Raw genomic sequence first — 20615 nt, 5'->3', positions numbered from 1 at the left:
TAATGAGAAGTGACGTAGTAATAGGATAGGTAAGCCCTGGACCCTCTGCTTTTCCCATTGTGCTGTTATTCAAGGGTTCTTAGCCCTGTTGCCTCTTTCTTCCCCATTTCTCTCCCTTCCTTCTTTCTTCACATATTTCTAAGCATCTAATATGTACACTGTATATTGCTAGAAGCTGTGAAAAATCCCAAGAAGCACACACACACACATACACACACATACACACGCATGTTCTCTAGCATTTAAAATCTATTTGAGGGAGTTCCCATTGTGGCACAGCAGAAACAAGTCCAACTAGTATCCAGGAGGATGTGGGTTTGATCCCTGGCCTTACTTAGTGGGTAAAGGATCCCGCGATGCTGTGAGCTGTGGTATAGATTGCAGACGAAGCTCAGATCTGGCATTGCTGTAGCTGTGGTGTAGGCTGGCAGCTGTGGCTCTGATTCCACCCCTAGCCTGGGAATTTCCATATGCTGTGTGTGGGCCCTAAAAAAAAAAAAAAAAAAAAAAAAAAGCTATTTGAGGAAGGCAGACATAAAAAATTAAATATAAGAATCAAATGGCAATGCAAGACACTATTGTAAGGTATGTACCAAGACTGATTTATGAACTGTGGTCGATGATATTCCTTACAAACCTAACATATCACACTTTCAGTCTCTGCTATGAGTAATTTAGAGTTTTGGGTTCCTTTTTGCACAGAGATGGCTTTATTCTATAGATCATGACGATGTAGAAATCGTCTAATTCCAGTGATGCTAGATGAACTTAAAACCCTAAGCAAGAGGAAGTTATAGATCCAAATGACCACATAAAGGAAATTCAATATGAGTAACATTTTGGGAATTTGATGCAATTATTTGTCAGAGGGGCCCTCAGAATCACCACCATATTTCTACTGGCAAGAGTATGAGCATAAAATGTGAAAAAAAAATTCTCTAACTAACAGTATACAGAGAATTAGCCCAATCATTGATGTTTTTACTAATGGAGCTCATGTATTTGGAAGATGTGAAATGAAACTTACATACTCATGTAGGAAGAAAAACTTGGAAAGCAGTGATGCTAAGTGGACTGGGGTGATACCTGGTAGCAAATTCCTATGAACATGTAATGCAAAGGGGTGCAGGAAAGAAAGACAGTATGACTTTAGGTAGACTAAGCAAGGAAATCGCATTATAGATCAAGGAAGACATAAGACAAGTCTGTTTACATCTCCTTGGTAAAACACTTTTAGAATAATACACATGATCTCAGGATTTCAGCACAAGGAAGACATTGAAAAACAAAGGAGATTCTGATGTGAAAAGCACAAGTGATTATAAGGACCTGCCAGATTGATTTATGAGGTGTGAATGGCACGACAGCCACCCAAATAAGTGCATACATGTGAGCAACTCTTCCAGAAACCCAGTGATTATCAAAATAATTATAGTCCTCTTTTGCAATTCTGTTGTCAGGGCTAAGCATTTGTTGACTTAAGATCCCTTGCCTTGAAAGGGAGATTATTATAAAATTTGTCATCAGGCAGGCCCTATCCAAGAAATAAAAATACGTGCAATTCACATACAGTTGTCAAATTCAACCTCATTTGTAATAAACTAAAGAGACTTGTCCTAAAAACAAATGGTTCTAGTGGCAGCAGAAATGAAAAATAGCCTAAGCTGATAGATAACTAGTAGTTGTTTCTGGACTTATTCTTGGCCAATAGCCCAAATGCAGGGTTTGAAATTTTAGAAATATAGTATCTTAAAGGGAGAAATGATAAATAACTCTAGAAGAAGAAAAGTAATAGAATGGCAAAAAAAAAAAAAAAAAAAAAAAAAAAAAAAAAAAAAAAAAAGAGAGAGAGAGAGAAAAGCAAGCAAAGAGGATTAAAGAATGAGATGTGCCCATTCAGTGACAAAGTTTCTTGGGAAAGATAAGCGAGCTTGAGTGAATTAAGGGATCACCAGGCAGGTACTTAAAATTACCCTGTTCACTTAAAAAAAGATAACTATTATAAGCCATAAATTACTGAAATTATTATTTGAGCATATAAAGAAAACACAGATTTTTTTTTTTTTTTCCTGTGGTGCATGGAAGTTCCTGGGTCAGTGATTGAACCCAAGTCACAGCTGCAGCAACACCAGATCCTTTAACCCGCTGCACTGGGCTGGGGATCAAACTCACACCTCCACAACAACCTGAGCCACTGCAGTCAGATTCTTAACCCACTGTGCCACAGTGGGAACTATGATTTAAATATAGGATAAAAATAGTTCTTGTTATAGATACTGTTTACTTGAAAGGCTGACTCTAGGTGTTCCCTGTTGGCCTGTCGGTTAAGGATTTGGCACTGTCACTACTGTGGCTCAGGATCAGTCCCTGAACTGGGAATTTCTGCATGCTGTGGGTGCAGCCAAAAATAAATAAAAAATAAATATGAAAAGCAGCTTTAAAAAAAGGCTGACTCTGTGTATATAAATGTTACAAAAGAAATAACTTTAAATTCCTTATGTAATCAACCAATGTTTTGGCATTTTATAGTGAACTGCAAGAAACGTCAACAGCAAATGCTAAGAATTTTAGAATACATATATCTCAGATTTGATTGCCTTTTATTTATAAATGTACTTTAGAATATATTCAGCATGAATTATTTTCTGTTTGGAAATAATTGCCTGTAAATGGTATGAAGAAAAGGAAAGTTATAGGTAAACATACAACTTAAACAGGTATTTTAAGGATTGTGGTTCCACATATATTGATGCTTGAATTTAGGGGACATGTTTTGAAATTCATACAGGGCACTGAAAAAAGTTATAGGACAAATGATTCAATCTGAGGTCAACCAAATTATAAATCAAAACATAAATGTACCTCACAGTATTTATTTTACATAGTTGCAGAATAACCTATTTATATGCTGAAACAAAGCACATGCATTTAAAAATTTATTTAGTCAAAATTAACATCTTTTGAAAAAGCCAAAATTAGCTCCATCACGTCACTCCTCTATATAAAAACCTTTCATTGCTCAGCATTGTTTATTGAATCAAATGAACAATTTTCAGCTTATAGGCAACTCAATCATCTTTTCCAGGTTTCTCCACAGTGTAGGTGACTCAACCTATTTTCTCCTACTTCATTGATTCATGGCTTATAACTTAATAGTTGGTCACTTCTTTTTGAAGTGAACAGAATAATTTTAAGCTCCTTCCTAATCATAACACAGTTGTTTCAAGTTCTTAGAAGATTTCAGGGACTAGTTGCAATTTAAATGTTTACCCAGGTCCTGCGGGTGACATAAACCCACAAACCCCCTGTGGGCACGAGACACAGGAGAGGGGACATATTTGTCTGAGAGTCAGCCTCTGCACTGCTCTGATTGTTGACATGCAGTAATGGTGCATCTGGTTACTAGCTCTTGCAATTCTGTAAGAGGAGCCAGAAATCTAACTCTTCTGTGAAATTTCCAACTTTGGAATTTGGGAACTGATTCAAATAAAAAAGAAAAGTATGTAAACTCAAAAAAAAAAAAAAAAAGTTTCCAAGTTTCCAGGCTGAATATGGTATGACCTTAAAAATTTAAAGGAATTCCCATCATGGCTCAGTGGAAATGACTCTGACTAGTATCCATTGAGGATGCAGGTTTGATCCCAGGCATCACTCAGTGGGTTAAGGATCTGGCATTGCTGTGAGCTGTGGTGTAGGTCACAGACAGGGCTCGGATCTGGCATGGCAGTGGCTATGGCAAAGGCCAGCATCTGCAGCTGTGATTTGACCCCTAGCCTGGGAAACTCCATATGCTGCAGGTGTGGCCCTAAAAAGACAAAACAACAACAACAAAACAAAACCTTTTTTTTTTTTTTTTTTTTTTTTTTTTAAGCATCCCAAATCTTTTTCATAGCAAGGCAGGATCTGGGGTTAGTTTTTGTAGCTGGGGCTGGACCATCAGCTCTGGGCCCTTGGAGCATATGTAGGGTTTGGTGTGGCTGTGCGGAGTTCCCGGGGCTTTGCCCAAATGCCTGGTCACCTCTTGGCCCTTCTGAGGACCGGCGAGGAGGACAGGAGCACTGCCCTTGGGGGAGTCCAGGGCCATCTGGTGGAAGATGAAGATCTTGTTCCCTGGCCCTGCGGATGTGGCTCTGGGCCAAGCTGCTCACCTGCAGAGCACACACCTTCAGTGTGGCCACCTCTGGGGATGTGGTCCCTAGACCACAGCTGCTTTGCCTTTCCCTCTAAGAAAGGGAAGAGGTGGCCAGTCGGTGTGACTCATGAACACACCTCTTCAGTACAACTTGAATGAAGGTGGAGTTGGTTCGTCTGGCCTGAAACCTGTACAGCTTGGCCCACAGCCCTAGACAGATGTCCTGGCTCTTGGGCTTGTTGACATAAATAATCAATAAATCATCAATAATAAGAATAGAAGAGTTTTATTTGAGCCAAACTGAGGACTAGCCCAGAAGCCTCCTTCCTAGCTTACTCTGAGAAACTACTTCAGAGAAACAGAGTTTTAGCATGGTTTTATATCTTATCAGAACAAAGAACATTAAGGTAACATTTCTTAGAGTTGTTTTTTTTTTTCTTTTGGAAAAAAAAAAAAAAAAAAAAGAGTAACAGACCAGCATGTACACAGCGAGTCAGTACGGCTTTGGTACCTGGGGAGGGACTCTTATCGTTGAAGGAGCACCAGCATTGGCATCCAGGAAGAGGAGTGTTTAATCTTTATGTTTATTTTTAAAATCAACTTATTTATTTTCTTAGGGCTGCAGGTGCAACATATGGAAGTTCCCATGCCAGGGATCGAATCAGAGCTGCAGCTGCTGTCCTGTGCCACAGCCATAGCAGCACCAGATCGGAGCCATGTCTGCAGCCTACACCACAGCTTGAGGCAAAGCTGGATCCTCAACCCATGGAGCAGGGCCAGGGATCGAACACGCATCCTCATGGATACCAGTCCGCCTTGTTTCCAGTGAGTCATGACAGGAACACCTAATCTTTATTTTTAATGTGGACGTTCTTTACTTCTGGTCAATATGCCCTTTTTCTTTAATAGTTACAGCTAATGTACGATGTATATATGTTTGATAGGCTACAAACAGGCTATTTTAGTGAGCATAAAATTTAAGGTAACTCAGGTATAAGCCAGAAAGACCTCCCCATATCTCAATATGTGAAAATTTCTCTCATCAGACTCCTTGCATCCAGTCTTTTGGTTCCTGTTGTAGGGTGTGTAAACTCCCAGGATGGAAGCCTCAACTAGGTCCAGAAAGAGAAAGCAGAGCCAGGGTGGGTGGGGGAAACCTTGAGCTAGTGGCACCTTGGTCCTTGAACTTTTAGTTTTAATCTCTATGGCAAATTCTAAACCAACTAAACTCCCAACCCCCAATTCAGTCTTCTACCCTAGATGTTTGTTCACACCGGTTCACGGGCCAGGTCAGATGCTGTCCATCTTTTCTTGTCAATTCAGTCTGAAACTTCCTTGGAGCCTCTTCTTTATGAAACTTCTTTTCTCTTTCCCTAGATCTCTTTCTTTTTTCCCTTTCGGTCTGCACCTGCAGCATATGGAAGTTCCCAGGCTAGGGGTCAAATTGGAGCTGCACCTGCTGGCCTACACCACAGCCACAGCAACACCAGATCCAAACTACCTCTATGACCTTTGCCACAGCTTGTGGAAACACAGAATCCTTACCCCACTGAGTGAGCTCAGGATCAAACCCACACCTTCATGGAAACTATGTCAGGTTCTTAACCTCCTGAGCCACAATGGGAAATCCAGTCCATATCTCTTCATTCTTTGGATCCATGTAACATTAAACCCTTTCCTACACCAAAGTCTTCCTTGTGTCTTTTTTGTTGATATATGGATTTTATTCTTATTCCTAATAGTATAAAGTCCTTGAAGGTGGAGGTTATTTTGCTGTGCCTGACACTTTCGAGATGTTCAGTAAATGCTTGTAGAATGGAAATGAACTGGTTATGGAGGATATCACTTACAGATGCCCTATTGGTAATGCTTTTCAAATGGAGACTCTCATTTGTGCTGAACCATGTAGAGTTAATATCTACAAAGCTCAAGTCTAGTAAAAAAAAAAAAATCAGTTAAATCATGTTCCCTTAACAGATGGTGCATCTGTGTTTCCTAATGCAACATCCTGACTGTGTATAATTGTCATAATTAAGTAATAGTTGCCTGCACAATCTTTGGTAAAAGAATCTCTCCTATATGTGGATTGTAAGGTAATGTCCAAATCCTGTTCAATAAATGCTCCTGCATTTGATTCAATGAGGCCTGTTTCTGGGTGGATTTCCTCCTTTGACTCCAAACAATTGGTGAAATCCTTCTGGGTTTCTGTTTGTGAAAGTAAGCAGTTTAGTGCAAACCAGGCCAATGTAGTTAACTCCTGAAATGACCCTGGGAAAAATTTCTGGCTTTCTGGTCACTCACTGCTTGGTCTAAGGGTTGAGTAAGGAGGTACTCAGCAGAGCTTGAGGAATGTTGATGGTTTTTGTTTGTTTGTTTGTTTGTTTGTTTTTGCATTCTCTTAAGCACTAACTGCCCTTATCCATAGGATAAGAAGTATTTGAAGTTATTGTCATTCATACTTTCTTACTGTTTCAGCTGTATCAAGTGCATTGCTTATAAGATAGTTGGATGTGTGGTGGAAACGTCATTAAGGCTGACATCAAAAGACCACCTGTTTGATCTTGAAAAGCAAGGAAGTTACCTGGACAGCCCAAGTCTAGTTTTCTCATGTGTAAGATAAAAAAGTGATATGCTTGCCTCTTAGAGTAATCCTCATCTCAGGATTAAATGAAATAATATATGTGAAAACCACTTTGTGAACACGCTTTCCAAGTGTTCACCGTTATTTACTCTAAGAACTTATGTATGTAGGAGTTCCCGTCGTGGCACAGTGGTTAACGAATCCGACTAGGAACCATGAGGTTGCGGGTTCGGTCCCTGCCCTTGCTCAGTGGGTTAACGATCCAGCGTTGCCATGAGCTGTGGTGTACGTTGCAGACACGGCTCAGATCCTGCGTTGCTGTGTCTCTGGCGTAGGCCGGTGGCTGCAGCTCCGATTCGACCCCTAGCCTGGGCACCTCCATATGCCGCGGGAGCAGCCCAAAAAAATAGCAAAAAGACTTATGTATGTACTTGTTCTTTGGTGGTAGGTATCAAATATCTTGGGAACTCGTGAGTCAGCAGACAGTGGCAGGATCAAATCAGGCCAAGCCTCATGATTTTCGTATTGTCTTTGACTGCCTCACTCAAACATGGCAATGCTGAGTAGTCACAACAGAAAACTGAGGTCCCACAAAGTAAGAACTATTTAACACCTCATTCTTTTCAGAAAAAGTTTGCCTACTTCTGCATAGTTTTTTCACTTGCAGGTGATATGCAGACATTTGGCTTCAAGTCTGAACTTGAAGAGCACCCCAACTAGACCTTCTCAGACTTACCCTATTTTTCCTGTGGTCATAGGGCAGGAATGAAAACACCTGTGGGATTTGAGACCAGAACCGTAATTACTTCTCAGTCTTATCTCCTGCAGTCAGAAGAAAACATCTGCTTTTTTTTTTTTTTTAATTCTGCAGAGAAGGACAGAATTAAAACTCTCTGGGGACTTCTGCTCTCTCTGGCACAGAGAGGGAAGGGTGGAAAACATTTCCGGTTGAACTGAAGCCACACTTAACATAAATCAAATTAGCTGAAGATGAAGCCTGGGCTTTAAAGTTTAAGCCTAAATAGGTCTCATTGCTGTTCTTGAACCAATGGATATATGTTGGCAAAAGTCCCACTAATTCTTTGATTTGTTTAATAGACGTCATTTTTTAAAAAGCGAATGGATCACTGGGCAGGAATTTGACCAGAAACACCTTCCAAGTGATAATTAGCTAGCCAATTTTTTCCTGAGTTTTATGTTACCATAAATATTCATGACACATTCCCCATCAAATTGTAAGTTCTTCAGGAAACACTGTTATCAGTTTAAGAACATGAATCAGACTGATAAAGCTAATTGGTTTAGGGTTCTTTTTTCTCCTTCATTTTAAATAAAGCTGTCGAAGGTTCCCAGGGTAATGAAGAGCTTTGTTGTTATGACAACTGCTTATTCCTTTCCCTTTGAAGAAGCTTGTGATGTGATAGGCAACACATCAGGAATAATTAAAACAAATGATAATCGAGACACATATGCTTAGAGGAATAAACCAGCACAAACTTAAACCATTTTACTGGTTTTCAGTTACTATTTTCATGGCAGGAAATTCACATCATCTGAGCTGGTCATTTGTGCCAATTTCCATCATTTCTTGATCCAAAAATCTTGTCATTCAGAGAGGCTTTAGTGATAACACTGAGATCTTTTTTGCCTGGTGCTTCTCAATGTCTAACTTACTCTTCTCCAAGTAATCTGAAACACCAGACATGATGGTTTTTCAGGGCAAAGGGGCAAATTCTAAAGTGATTCTGAAAGCTCACATGATTTATGTATTCTGATTTCTTCAAGAAAAGGGAAGTTGAGGAACTTTGGCTTTAGAACTTATATCCTAGAACCATACACAGCATTCACTTATTGCTCTGTGCCAAGCTCTTTCACATTCTTTTCTCCTTTAACCTTTACTCAGGGAACTTGATATTACGTCTGTTTCACAGAAGAGGAACCCAATCCCTCCCCCAGAATCCAAGGAACATGATCAAGGTAATCTGGCTGAAAATAGGTGAGAATTCAAACTCAGTTCTTTAGATTCTGCTTGATGGAGTCTAAAGATGCTAAAGCTGAACGGAAACATTGATTTGAATAATTAAAATATGTCTCTATTCAACTGGGCTATTACTGTTATTCCATTTCTTCTCATTTCTTTGCTAAACCCTTAGCCTAGCTAGCCTAATACATTTTTTCTCAACTCCAGGTCATAAATTGTTTAGGGTTATAAAAATTGGGGGGATAAAACACAGATTATTTTCATTTTTTAAAAAAATTAATGAGAGGCTAGGATATATCATATCAAGGTTTCTTCACACATAGCGACAGTAAGTATAGTTTTATGAAATTTATTTTTCACTTACATATCCTTGTGTATACTTAGTTGTAAGTCATGCTAAAAAGCTTGAAAACCATCTCTGTAATACTAAATACTATCATTGTTCACCTCCTAATGCTCTAATTTCATTTCACTTCTCTTTTTCTGCCTTTTTTGATGCTAGAAAACATAAAATGCAGTTGTTAAATATTTATCTTTAATAAATAGTAACTGCAAAATCAGACTGGGCCACCTCTCTCTAAAATAGTGAGGAAAAAAGCTATCCTTCTTACATGAAATGTAAGCTTGTTTTGCCATCATGAGAACTGGGGAACTAGGATCTCAATGAAAAGAATATGATGCTGCAGCCCTCTAAGTCAAACTGCCATGCATATATTGATAAGATTTTCTTTCATACTTTCTGTGAACCTCTTTAGTTTTACTGTAGGGTTCTTGAGGCTTAACTGCTGCTCTTCTTAGAAATAGCCGCAGAGGACTGGGAAGGAAGTTATATAAAAAGAATGAATGTGCAAGTGTATTGGAGAGATAGAAACATAGGGCAAACTTCTATAAAGTATTCTTGCCAAAAATATTTAACCTGAATCATCAAGCCTCTAGACCTAACCTGCAGTGTAGAGGAAATACAGGGATAGAAGCACAAGTGAAGTGACACCATAGAGAGACAGATTCAAAGTGTGAGATACCTAAAGACAAATTTGTCTGGACTTTCTTAAAAGGAAATGTCATGGGGAGAAAAAGAGTGGAGGTTAGGTACTAGATTAAAAGGGACTAAGGGACAGTTAACAATCAAATATAAGTGAGACCTGATTGGATATTGCATAGAGAACAAGTTTATAAAAGTTATTTTGGGCATAATTGAAAATTAAATATGGACTGGATATTAGATGTTATGGAATTATTGTTATTTCCTAAGTGTGATTATATTATGGTTATATAACCTAATGACTACTTTATTCTTAGGACATACATGGTGAAGTATTTAAAAATGAGGTGTCATATGCATAATCTGTAATTTACTTCTTAATTATCTATCTATCTATCTATCTATCTACCAATCCTCTATCTATAAAAATAGATAGATTGAGTGCATGAGGTCAGATATTTACAACTAGTCAATCTAGGTTAATGATACATGGGTTTTTTTGGTACAATCATAACTTTACTGTAGGCTTAAAAAGTTTTCAAAACTCAAAGTTAGGATAACAAAGCATGCATATGGTGTTCCATTTATATAAATTTCAAAAGTAGGCAAAACTAAGTTGTGGTGTTAGGCATTAGGATGTAGGTTGCCTCTGAGAAGGATTGAAGAAGGGATTATGATCGGGAGGGGACACAAATGGATTGAGGTCTAGGACTCTAATTCTTAACTTGGAAGGCAGCTGGGCTCACCACTGTGGCACCAATGCACTATAATTCTGAACTAGGGAATTGTTTATGTGGGTGTATTCCCACTGAGACAGATCACTGAGCTGTGTATTTATTATTTGTGCATATTTTGTATAAATCTTGTCCTTAAGTAAAAAGAAGAGATAGTTAACATTCTAGAATAGCTTGTTCCTAATGGGGTTGAAGGGATTGATTTTTCAATGTGAGGAAGGGAGGGTAAAAGGCTGGACTCATATCAAAGGCCACACCTTAGTTTGGGCAAGGCCTTCAGAAGTCTCTTAAGTTTGGGGAAATGTGAGCTTAAGCTAATTTGTATAGGCTCTGCATGAGGCTAATTAAAAAAATATTTTGCTGTTAAAATTGCTTAGACGTAAAATAAATTACAGTAATTAAAGATGATTATTGCTTCAGATGTTGAATTTGAAATCCCTGCTATACCGTATATGGTTATCATACTGCTTTATGTTCATTATTATTCACTTGTGCTATATCCATTTCTATAAGAGATTTACAATAAGATCTAAAATACTATCTTTTTTGTAATAAGAGAATGTTGCTTATCTTCTAAAGGTAATGGTACTGCCAGGCAGAATGGAATCTTGTTTATGGGCAACAAAAATAGGTGTTTCTCAATTGGTATCTCTCTAAACATTTAACTTTAAATTAAGAAGAAAAGGAATAATTCTTCCCACTCTCTACCATATCCCTTCTATCATGTATGGATAGTTGTAGGTTTCCTGGTTGATGGCTTGGAACTTATTCATTTTTGGAGGTATTTGTTGCTCAAAGGTGGTTAAGACCTACAGCGGTATAAAAATGGTTTTAACTCATATTATGGTGATTCTCATGTATTATAACAGTTTCTTGGGAATAAAACCATTCTCTCTAACCTGGATACTGTTTATTTTTCTTCTGATATGTTCCCCTCTACTTCAGTTCATTTCTTTGACAGAGTTCTCACTTGAATGTTCATTTCATGATCTTTCTTGTGCACTGCTGAATCCCCAGGACTGCAGTACCTGGCACGTGGGAAGTGCTGGGAAACTATTTGTTGAAATAACGAATGGATAAATGTGATATGTTCAAAGTAGGCATAGAACAGAGAGGGAATTGGAGATTAAGACTTAGTGTGATCAGAACAGTGGACTCCTCTGTCTATCTTAAGGGGTTTTAGGTTGGAAATTTATCTCCTCAATTCTTGTATTGTTAAGGTATTGCTAGCCACCATAACAATAAGCTCCCAAATCTTAGGAGCTTATGAAACATCAAACATTTATTTTTTACCTAAGTAACATGCAAAGTTTGTGTCTGGTACCAGTCGAAGTGGAGGGTGGGGAGAGCAGGATATATGGAAGAGTTATTTTGAGACCCAAGACCATGGAGGCTCTGACATGCATAACCCAGGCATCCAAGCTCACTCTCATCAGTGATATTCAGCTGGCGGAATAGAGGATGGAGACAACACCCTTCCTTCTTAACCATCTTGGCTTGAATAATACCTACCACTGCTGTTCAGGTTCCATTAACAAGTATCCACGCCCTTCTTTATTTTCTACTCCAGGTGCAGTGGGGGCTGAAAAGGTGTGACTTTATAGGCTTGGGACCTGTGCAGCACATGAATCCATGTCTAGAAGGGCTCCATGATGAGTCTAATACTCTCTTATCATTATCTTGAAATTAAAATAATTTTTAAAAGAGGGCTCAGCATTTTTATTTTATACCAGGCCACACAAATTATTTAGTGGGGCCTGAGGCTGAGAAATGTAATCTTTGACAGGGCAGCTTCTTCCCAAGAATAGCTCTGCATTATGAAAGGGGGTCATAAGTATTTGGTGGACAGCTAGCAACCTTAATCATTGTTTCTAAGTTTGAGGCAAGTAAGTGTCCATACGATATTTTAAAACACCCAATATTTGAGTATCCCCAATAGCTAAGTGAAAAGAATCAAAAAAGTACTGTTGGGCTTAATGCTTTTTCTTCTTTTTTTGGTCTTTTTTTTTTTGTCTTTTCTAGGGCTGCTCCTGCAGCATATGGAGGTTCCCAGGCTAGGGGTCTAATGGGAGCTGTAGCTGCTGTCCACAGCCACAACAATGTCAGATCCAAGACATGTCTGCAACCTACACCATAGCTCACGGCAACGCTGGATCCTTAACCCACTGAGCAATGCCAGGGATCGAACCCGCAACCTCATGGTTCCTAGTCAGATTCGTTAACTACTGAGCCACGACGGGAACTCCCAATGCTATTTTTTTAGGGCTGCACCTGCACCTGAGGCATAGGGAGGTTCCCAGGCCAGGGGTAGAATGGCAGCTGTAGCTGCCAGCTTACACCACAGCCACAGCAATGTAGGATCCAAACCGTGTCCACACCCACACCACAGCTCATGGCAACACCAGATCCTCAACCTATTGAGTGAGGCCCGGAATTGAACCCATGTCCCTATGGATCTGAGTCGGGTTCATTACCACTGAGCCACGATGGGAACTCCCAGGCTTAATGCTTTTTATTTTATTTTTATTTTTATTTATTTTTGTCTTTTTTTTGCTATTTCTTGGGCCGCTCCTGCAGCCCATGGAGGTTCCCAGGCTAGGGGTTGAATTGGAGCTGCAGCCACCGCCCTACGCCAGAGCCACAGCAACGCGGGATCTGAGCCGCGTCTGCAACCTACACCACAGCTCACGGCAACGCCGGATCATTAACCCACTGAGCAAGGGCAGGGACCGAACCCGCAACCTCATGGTTCCTAGTCGGATTCGTTAACCATTGCGCCACAATGGGAACTCCTTAATGCTTTTTAAAATGACAGAATACCACTAGCTCAGCTAGGAAAAATTTACAGCAAGGGCATACCTTAATGGGATGGGCATCTGTGGAAAAGCAACAGGGCACAGATATATGTGACAACTGTAATCACACCAGTTATAGTATTTTGATTATTACTTTTTTTATTTTTTGGCTGCACCTGCAGCATGTGGAAGTTCCCAGGACAGGGACCAAACCTGCACCACAGCAGTGACCCAAGCCACTGCAGTACAACACCAGATCCTTAACCCACTGTGCTACAAGGGAACTCCCAAAATAATCCAAAATTTTATTTTGCATTCAAGAACTCCAATAATAATCCAAAATCTTATTTTGGATTCAAGAAATATTATTATTATAATAAGTACATAGTATGTATCAGCCGTTCATCTGTGGTTTGGAAACCATAGTTAAGATAGATCAAAAAAAAATTTCCTGCTGATAGAGCATATATTTAATGCCATTCCTTTACATAAATATATATATAGTATGTATTTAATTGCATATATGTTTAATTGAAGTATAGTTGATTTGTAATATTATGTTAGTTTTAGGTGTACAGCAGAGTGATTCAGTTTTATATATTTTTTTTTCAGATGCCTTTCCATTATAGGTTATTCCAAGATATTGAATGTTGTTCCCTATGCTATGCAATGTCTTTGTTGCCTATTTTATATATAGTAGTTATTAACTGTTAATCTTATATTTCTAGTTTATCCCTCCACCCTTTTCTTTCTTCCATTGGTAACCATGTGCAGTGATATATAATATTTGTCTTTCTCTGGCTGAGTTATTTCACTTAGTATGATAATCTCTATGTCCATCCACGTTGCTGCAAATGGCAATATGTCATTTTTTATGGCTAAATAATATTCCATTATATATGTATATAGGTGGATATATATATATCACATCTTCTTTATCCATTCATCTGTTGATAGGCACTTGGGTTGTTTCCATGTCCCAAATGCCATATATATATATATATATATATATATATATATATATATTTTTTTTTTTTGTCTTTTTGCCATTTCTTAGGCTGCTCCTTCGGCATGTGGAGGTTCCCAGGCTAGGGGTCTAATTGGAGCTATAGCTGCCAGCCTATGCCAGAGCCACAGCAACACAGGATCTGAGCCGTGTCTGCAACCTACACCACAGCTCATGGCAATGCCGGATTGTTAACCCACTGAGCAAGGGCAGGGATCGAACCCGCAACCTCATGGTTCCTAGTCAGATTCATTAACCACTGTGCCACGACGGGAACTCCTCTTTTATATTTTAAAAACAACTTTATAGAAATATAATTGACATAATAAATGTAATATATATAAATTGTATGATTTAACTTTAAAGTAATATAATTGAGCATATGTACATACCTGTGAAATCCCCTTCCAACCCCTTTCAATCACCAACCATTGATCTGCTTTCTACAAATATGGAATGGATTAGATTTTATTTTCTAGAAGTTTATATATATATGTATACCATTTTTCATCTGAGTTCTTTTTCCCAACATAATAATTTTGATATTCATCCATGGTTTTTCATGCAAATAGTTCCTTTCTTCTATTGCTGAATAGAATTCCATTGTATGGATATGCCACCTTGTTTATCCATTCATTATTTTGTTAGACATTTGAATTATTTCCAGTTGCTGACAATTACAAATAAAGCTGCAGTGAACATATGTGTTCACTGTGAACATCTGTGTATAAGTTATTGTGTGGTGGTAGGTTTTTGTATCTCTTAAGTAAATACCTAGAAATGGAATGGCTAGTAGGTGTATATTTAACTTTTAAAGAAATTGTTAAACTGTTTTTCAAAGTGGTTTTACCACTTTACATTCCTGCTAGCAGTGCCTGAGAGTTACAGTTGCTCTATGACACCAGCATTTTTAATTTTGGAGATTTCAGTAGGTGTGTAACGATATTTTATTGTGGTTTTAATTTGCATTTCCCTAACTATGAATGATCTTTAAGATCTGTTCAATACATTTTTTTTTTTGCTTTACATGCTATTATTTTTTGCTTTAGGGAGCATTACATAATAAGAAAAAAGTTTTTCTATTATCCACATCATGTCTTATACATCTTTTCAGCTTGTGCATTAAAAAATATTTTACCTTCATTTTTGAAATATATTTTTACTGGATATAAAATTCTAGGTTGACAATTTCATTCTTGTAGTGCTTTAAAGATGCTGCTCCACTATCTTCTCACTTGTCTTATTTCCAATGAGAAGTCTGTTGTCTCCCTTATCATTGTTCTTCTGTACCTAATGCACCTTTTTTTCTCTGGCTGCTTTAAATTTTTTTCATTTTATGACTGGTTTTAAGCAGCCTGGTTTTGATGCTCCTTGATGTAGTTTTCTTCATGTGTATTGTGCTTGAGATTTGTTGAGATTCTAGAACTTGTGGATTTATAGTTGTCATCTAATTTGGAAAAATATTTGATCATTATACCTTTAAATATTTTATCTGTTCCTTTTGTTTCATATATACCAATTATATGTATATTAAGCCACCTGAAGGTGATCCACAACTCATGGAAGAGCTGTTCATTTTTTTCTAGTCTTTTTTCTTGCTTCTTTTCTTTTTTGAATAGTTTCTAATTCTATGTCTGAAAAGTCACTACTATTTTCATCTATGGCATCTGATCCATTGTTATTCCCACATGGTGCATTTTTCATCTCATGGATTGTAGTTTTCATTTCCAGAGGTTTGATTTGCAGTTTTTAATATATTTCTGTTTCTACTTAACATATTCAGTCTTTCTTCTAACTTAGTGAACATATGAAATACAGTTGTCATAAATGTTTCAATGTTCTTACATACTGCTAATCACATCCCCTCTGTCATTTCTGGGCAGAATTCCATGATGGGGCATAATTCTTTTATACTCCATGGAGGTCTGACTGTAGATCTTCAGAGCTCTGTCTGAAGCTCTCTCCTCTCTGGATACCCTTCTCTGTGAATTCTAGCTCCCTTGGCCTACTTTGACTCCCAGCTCTGTTATCTGGACTCAGGCATACCTCAAGCTTCTACCTGGGGTCTTCTCTCCTGTCCCACAGCCTGAAAACTCTCCCCAGCTAGGAACCTGGGACAATTGCAAGGGTCACCTCTTTCTTGTCTCTCAGTGATGATTGCCTTTAATTTTCTAATGCCCAATTCCTTGAATACCTCTTTGAAAATATATTTTGTCTTTTTTACAAGGTGTTTCAGGCAGAGAGCTAAGTCTGGTCACTCATTCATCTTGGCTGGATGTGGATGTCTGTATCTTTCTTGACTACCTCTTAAAATCTCACAGCCACTGTTGCCACGCCACCACCGCCACCACCACCACCACTGCCACCACCACCACACACACACACACACACACACACACACACACACACACACACTCAGGTCCTGGCAGAGAATTTAATCATGGTGAAGAATATACATTCCTTGTACACAGTTGATACTTAATCAATGTTACACAGGCAAATGAATGAAGTACTGGAAGGGATACTTCTGGAAAGAAGTATAGAGTAGGAGGAGAACAATACGGTATTGGCCTTCTTCATACCACACCTTGTTGGTGGGGATAACAGAAGCAAAGCCTTTTAGTTATGTCATTTGTCAGGTATTACTGGTTTAAGAAGCAATGGTGGGGGGTATGGATGCCAGTGAAGTGAAGCATTGCTATTTAGCAGAATGGGAACACTTCAATTTTTCATGCTAATGTCTTCACAGGAATAAAGGAAAATACATTTGAGCAGACACCAAAAAAAAAAAAAAAAAAAAAAAAGTGGGATGAAATTGATACTGTCTACAGTGTGAAATATCTTTGGATTTACTTGTGCAGTTTGTGAAATCATGTCACAGCACTTCAAAGACCAGTCTCATGCTGCTCCCATCCCACCCTGAAAATTTTCTTTCCTCACCAATGAAATGATGAGTAGTGTAAATGTCGTGATGTTTGGTGAGTGCCCAGCGTATCAGTGTGGAACATTATCTTAGCTGTGTGTAACGAGGAATCCTGCAGCCTGAAAAAATGGGAGACTGCTGTGCCTACCAGCAGTACTATTATTCTCCACATAAAGCTGGGGGCCATTTTGAGTTTGGAAAAAAAATCAAAAACCTGGACTAAGCAAAACGAGTATAATATAATTCTTGAAATACAAACTGTCCTCCACTTTCCTTTTAAATCCACTAAAGTACCTGAAAAGCTTTATGGAAGGATTTTAATGACTTAATGTAAGAACTGTGTACAGAATTAGCATGTCTGAATTTTTTTTCTTTCTCCTTTAAACTATTGAATAAAGGACAGTAGAGAGTTTCAGAGATTGAGATATGTGGCTTATTGACATCAAATCCATGTACCACAAGTCCAATTTAGACAATGTGAATGTAGTTTCATCTTCACCCTTTGGAGGGGGGCTTCCTCTCCACCAACTTTTACAAGAGTCCCTGTCGCTGAGAGGGTGAAGGAGAGGGTCAGCTAAGACCATGTTTTCTGTCTCATGAACAATAAACACTGCAATCTCCCTAATGTATTTTTCAAGTCAGAATAGTTACTTCTTTACAGTTACTTCTATAGCATATGAGAATTCTGTCTCTGCTATACATAGGCAGCATGAAAGGGTTGCAAGCATCCTCTGTTGAATCTCAAGTTATCCTCCACATCCATTGATTTGCTTTTGTTACATTGTGTGATCCCATTGACCTCTCAACATGCAAATATTCCTAGGAGAGGTACCACAGTGAAAGTTTATATCAGATCATTTTCTCTCTTTCACAAAGAGACTGGTCAGCCTGAAAGGCCTGAGGATGTTGGGAGAGGAAGGAATAATAGAAGGGATACAGGAATAAAAGGCAGGGCCCAAGGAGGTACCTTGTATTTCAGAAGTTTTATGAGGAGCAGTAAAGTCATCATTCATTCATTCATGTATTCAATTCAACAAACTTTTACTGAGTGTAAGCACATAATTTATTATTTTGTTTCCTTCTTCATACCAAAAAGGATTTTTGTGTTTTGATACATTTCCAGTTTCCAGGATGGACATGACATAGACAAATAGCCCACAGAAAAACAGGTTATGGAAAATTGTAAACAAAAGGGCCAATCATAGTTCAAAGTATAAAGTGCTATATAAATGAATGATCATAAGCTATGATAGGCACAGTTCAGAGGAAAGAACTCTAAAGAGAAAAGGGGCAGGTTTTGGTAAATAACTAGAAGTGGAGACAGCCACAAGATTTTCAGTTTGAGCAACTAAGAGTTAGCATAACTGAGATATAAAACTGCAGGCAAAGAAACAAATTTGGGGGCAAGATGATGAGTTCAATTTTGGAAATATTGGGTTTGTTTATTCTATAGGCAGTGCCCAATTGATATTTGGAGATTTTTGTCTAGAGCTAAGGAGAGTCGTTTCTGAATTAGGGATAGAGATTTTTGAGTTATCTGTTTTTACATGGTCATTTACTATGCAAGTTGATACGATTGACCAGAAAAGATAAATACACCGAAAAGAGGTTAAGGGAAGCATAGCACAACAATTTTAATGAGAAATATAAGCAGTGCAGAGAGACTGGATTGGGAAGTAAGGTAAGGAAGAAACCAAAGGACAGTGACATGACAGAAACTAGGAGAGGAGAAAATTTTGTTGGGGTAGGGAGTGTTTATCAGTTGTGCCAAATGCTTTAGAGAGGTTAGGGGGACCAATTTAGGAGTTGAACAGGACAGTTTAAAAAATTAGTAATGTGATGGAAATAGAAGCTAGACTTCAGTGGATTGAAGAGTGAGTGACATACAATGGACAGATGAATGGATAAAGAAAATGAGGTACATATATACAGTGGAATACTACTCAGCCATAAAAAGAATGAAATAATGCCATTTGCAGCAACATGGATGGACCTAGATATCATCCTGCTAAGTGAAGTCAGACAGAGAAAGAAAATACCACATGGTATCACTTATATGTGGAACCATAAAAAAATGATACAAATGAACTTACTTACAAAATAGAAACAAACTCACGAACATAGAAAACAAATTTATGTTTCCAAATGGGAAAGGGAGAAAGATAAATTAGGAGCTTGAGATTAGCAGATACAAAATTATATATAAAATCAATTAGCAACAAAGTCCTACTGTGTAGCACTGGGAACTATATCCAATATCTTTTAATAGCCTATAATGGAAAAATAATATGAATAAGAATATATATATGTATAAAACTGAATCATTTTACTGTACACCAGAAACTAACATAACGTTGTAAATCACTGTACTTCAATAAAAGTAAATAAATAAATAAGTAAATAAATAAATAAAGGTTGCATGGTTAATAAAAAAAAAAAAAAGAGTGACTGTCAGGGAAAGAAGTGCAGGTGCTAAGTGTGTTATTTCAAGGCAGATTAGCTGCGAATCTATTAAACCCCTCCAAAATGTGGTATCTGGCCAAGAAATTGTATTTTGTTCCTAAGTGAGTTATCTGAGGTGTGCACAAAAATGTATATATACTGATCACAGCATTATTTATAATGATACAAAATTGGTAACAACTTTAATGTTCAATTAAAAGGCATTGATTAAGTAATTTAATCATATAATTGAAAAAATGTTTCAGTCATATAATTGAAAAAAATACCACCATTAAATTTATGTTGTAAGGAAAATACAGACCTAAGAAACACTTGCAAAATAAGTTTTCTAAGACTTTTGCATTGAGACTTTATTCATTCTTTAATTTTGGGAAGAGTCATTAAATATGCTGTCTCTACCCAAACCAATGGAGGGAATCAGCTGAAGAATGGTTTTTCCTTTCATCTTCCTCTCCCTCCTCTATTCTCCTTTAATTAATTAGAGGCCCTGGAATATGCTCATTGACTCAGAAGAAGGAGCCAGCATGAAAGGCTTAAAATACTGGGGATTGGTTGTGGGAGAGGAAGGAATGAGTGAGGAAGCAAGATTCATCTGAAGTTGGGAGAAAATGGATCCAGAGAAGTGCTGAAGAGTGTGATGGTGAGCTGGAACGAAAGGAGGATTGGGGAGGAGATACATAGATGGGGTGTCAGTTGGTATCCTGATGAGGGACAGAGGAGAGCACATTTGAGGAATGTTCATTTAATACACTTTACTTTTTTCTGTGAAAGAAAAGCTACAACACCATCTGCAGAATGTCAGTGGGGCACGGTTTGAACCAAAGACTTGAGAAGGGTTAAAGTTTAGGAAGAGGACCTTTTGTTGGAAATGGGAAATGACACATTAGTTTTATGAATGAAGACTTACAATGCTAATGCCTGCCTTGTTCCCTTTCCTCTCAATCCACGATGAGACATCATGGAAACAGGGAATGGAGTGGGAAAAGGGGAACAGAGTGGGAAGGTATTAATGATAGGC

The sequence above is a fragment of the Sus scrofa genome, chromosome 5 (assembly GCF_000003025.6).
Source record: "Sus scrofa isolate TJ Tabasco breed Duroc chromosome 5, Sscrofa11.1, whole genome shotgun sequence".
Classification (NCBI taxonomy): Eukaryota; Metazoa; Chordata; class Mammalia; order Artiodactyla; family Suidae; genus Sus; species Sus scrofa.
The sequence above is the reverse complement of the archived record's forward strand: the minus strand, read 5'-3'. Positions refer to the sequence as shown.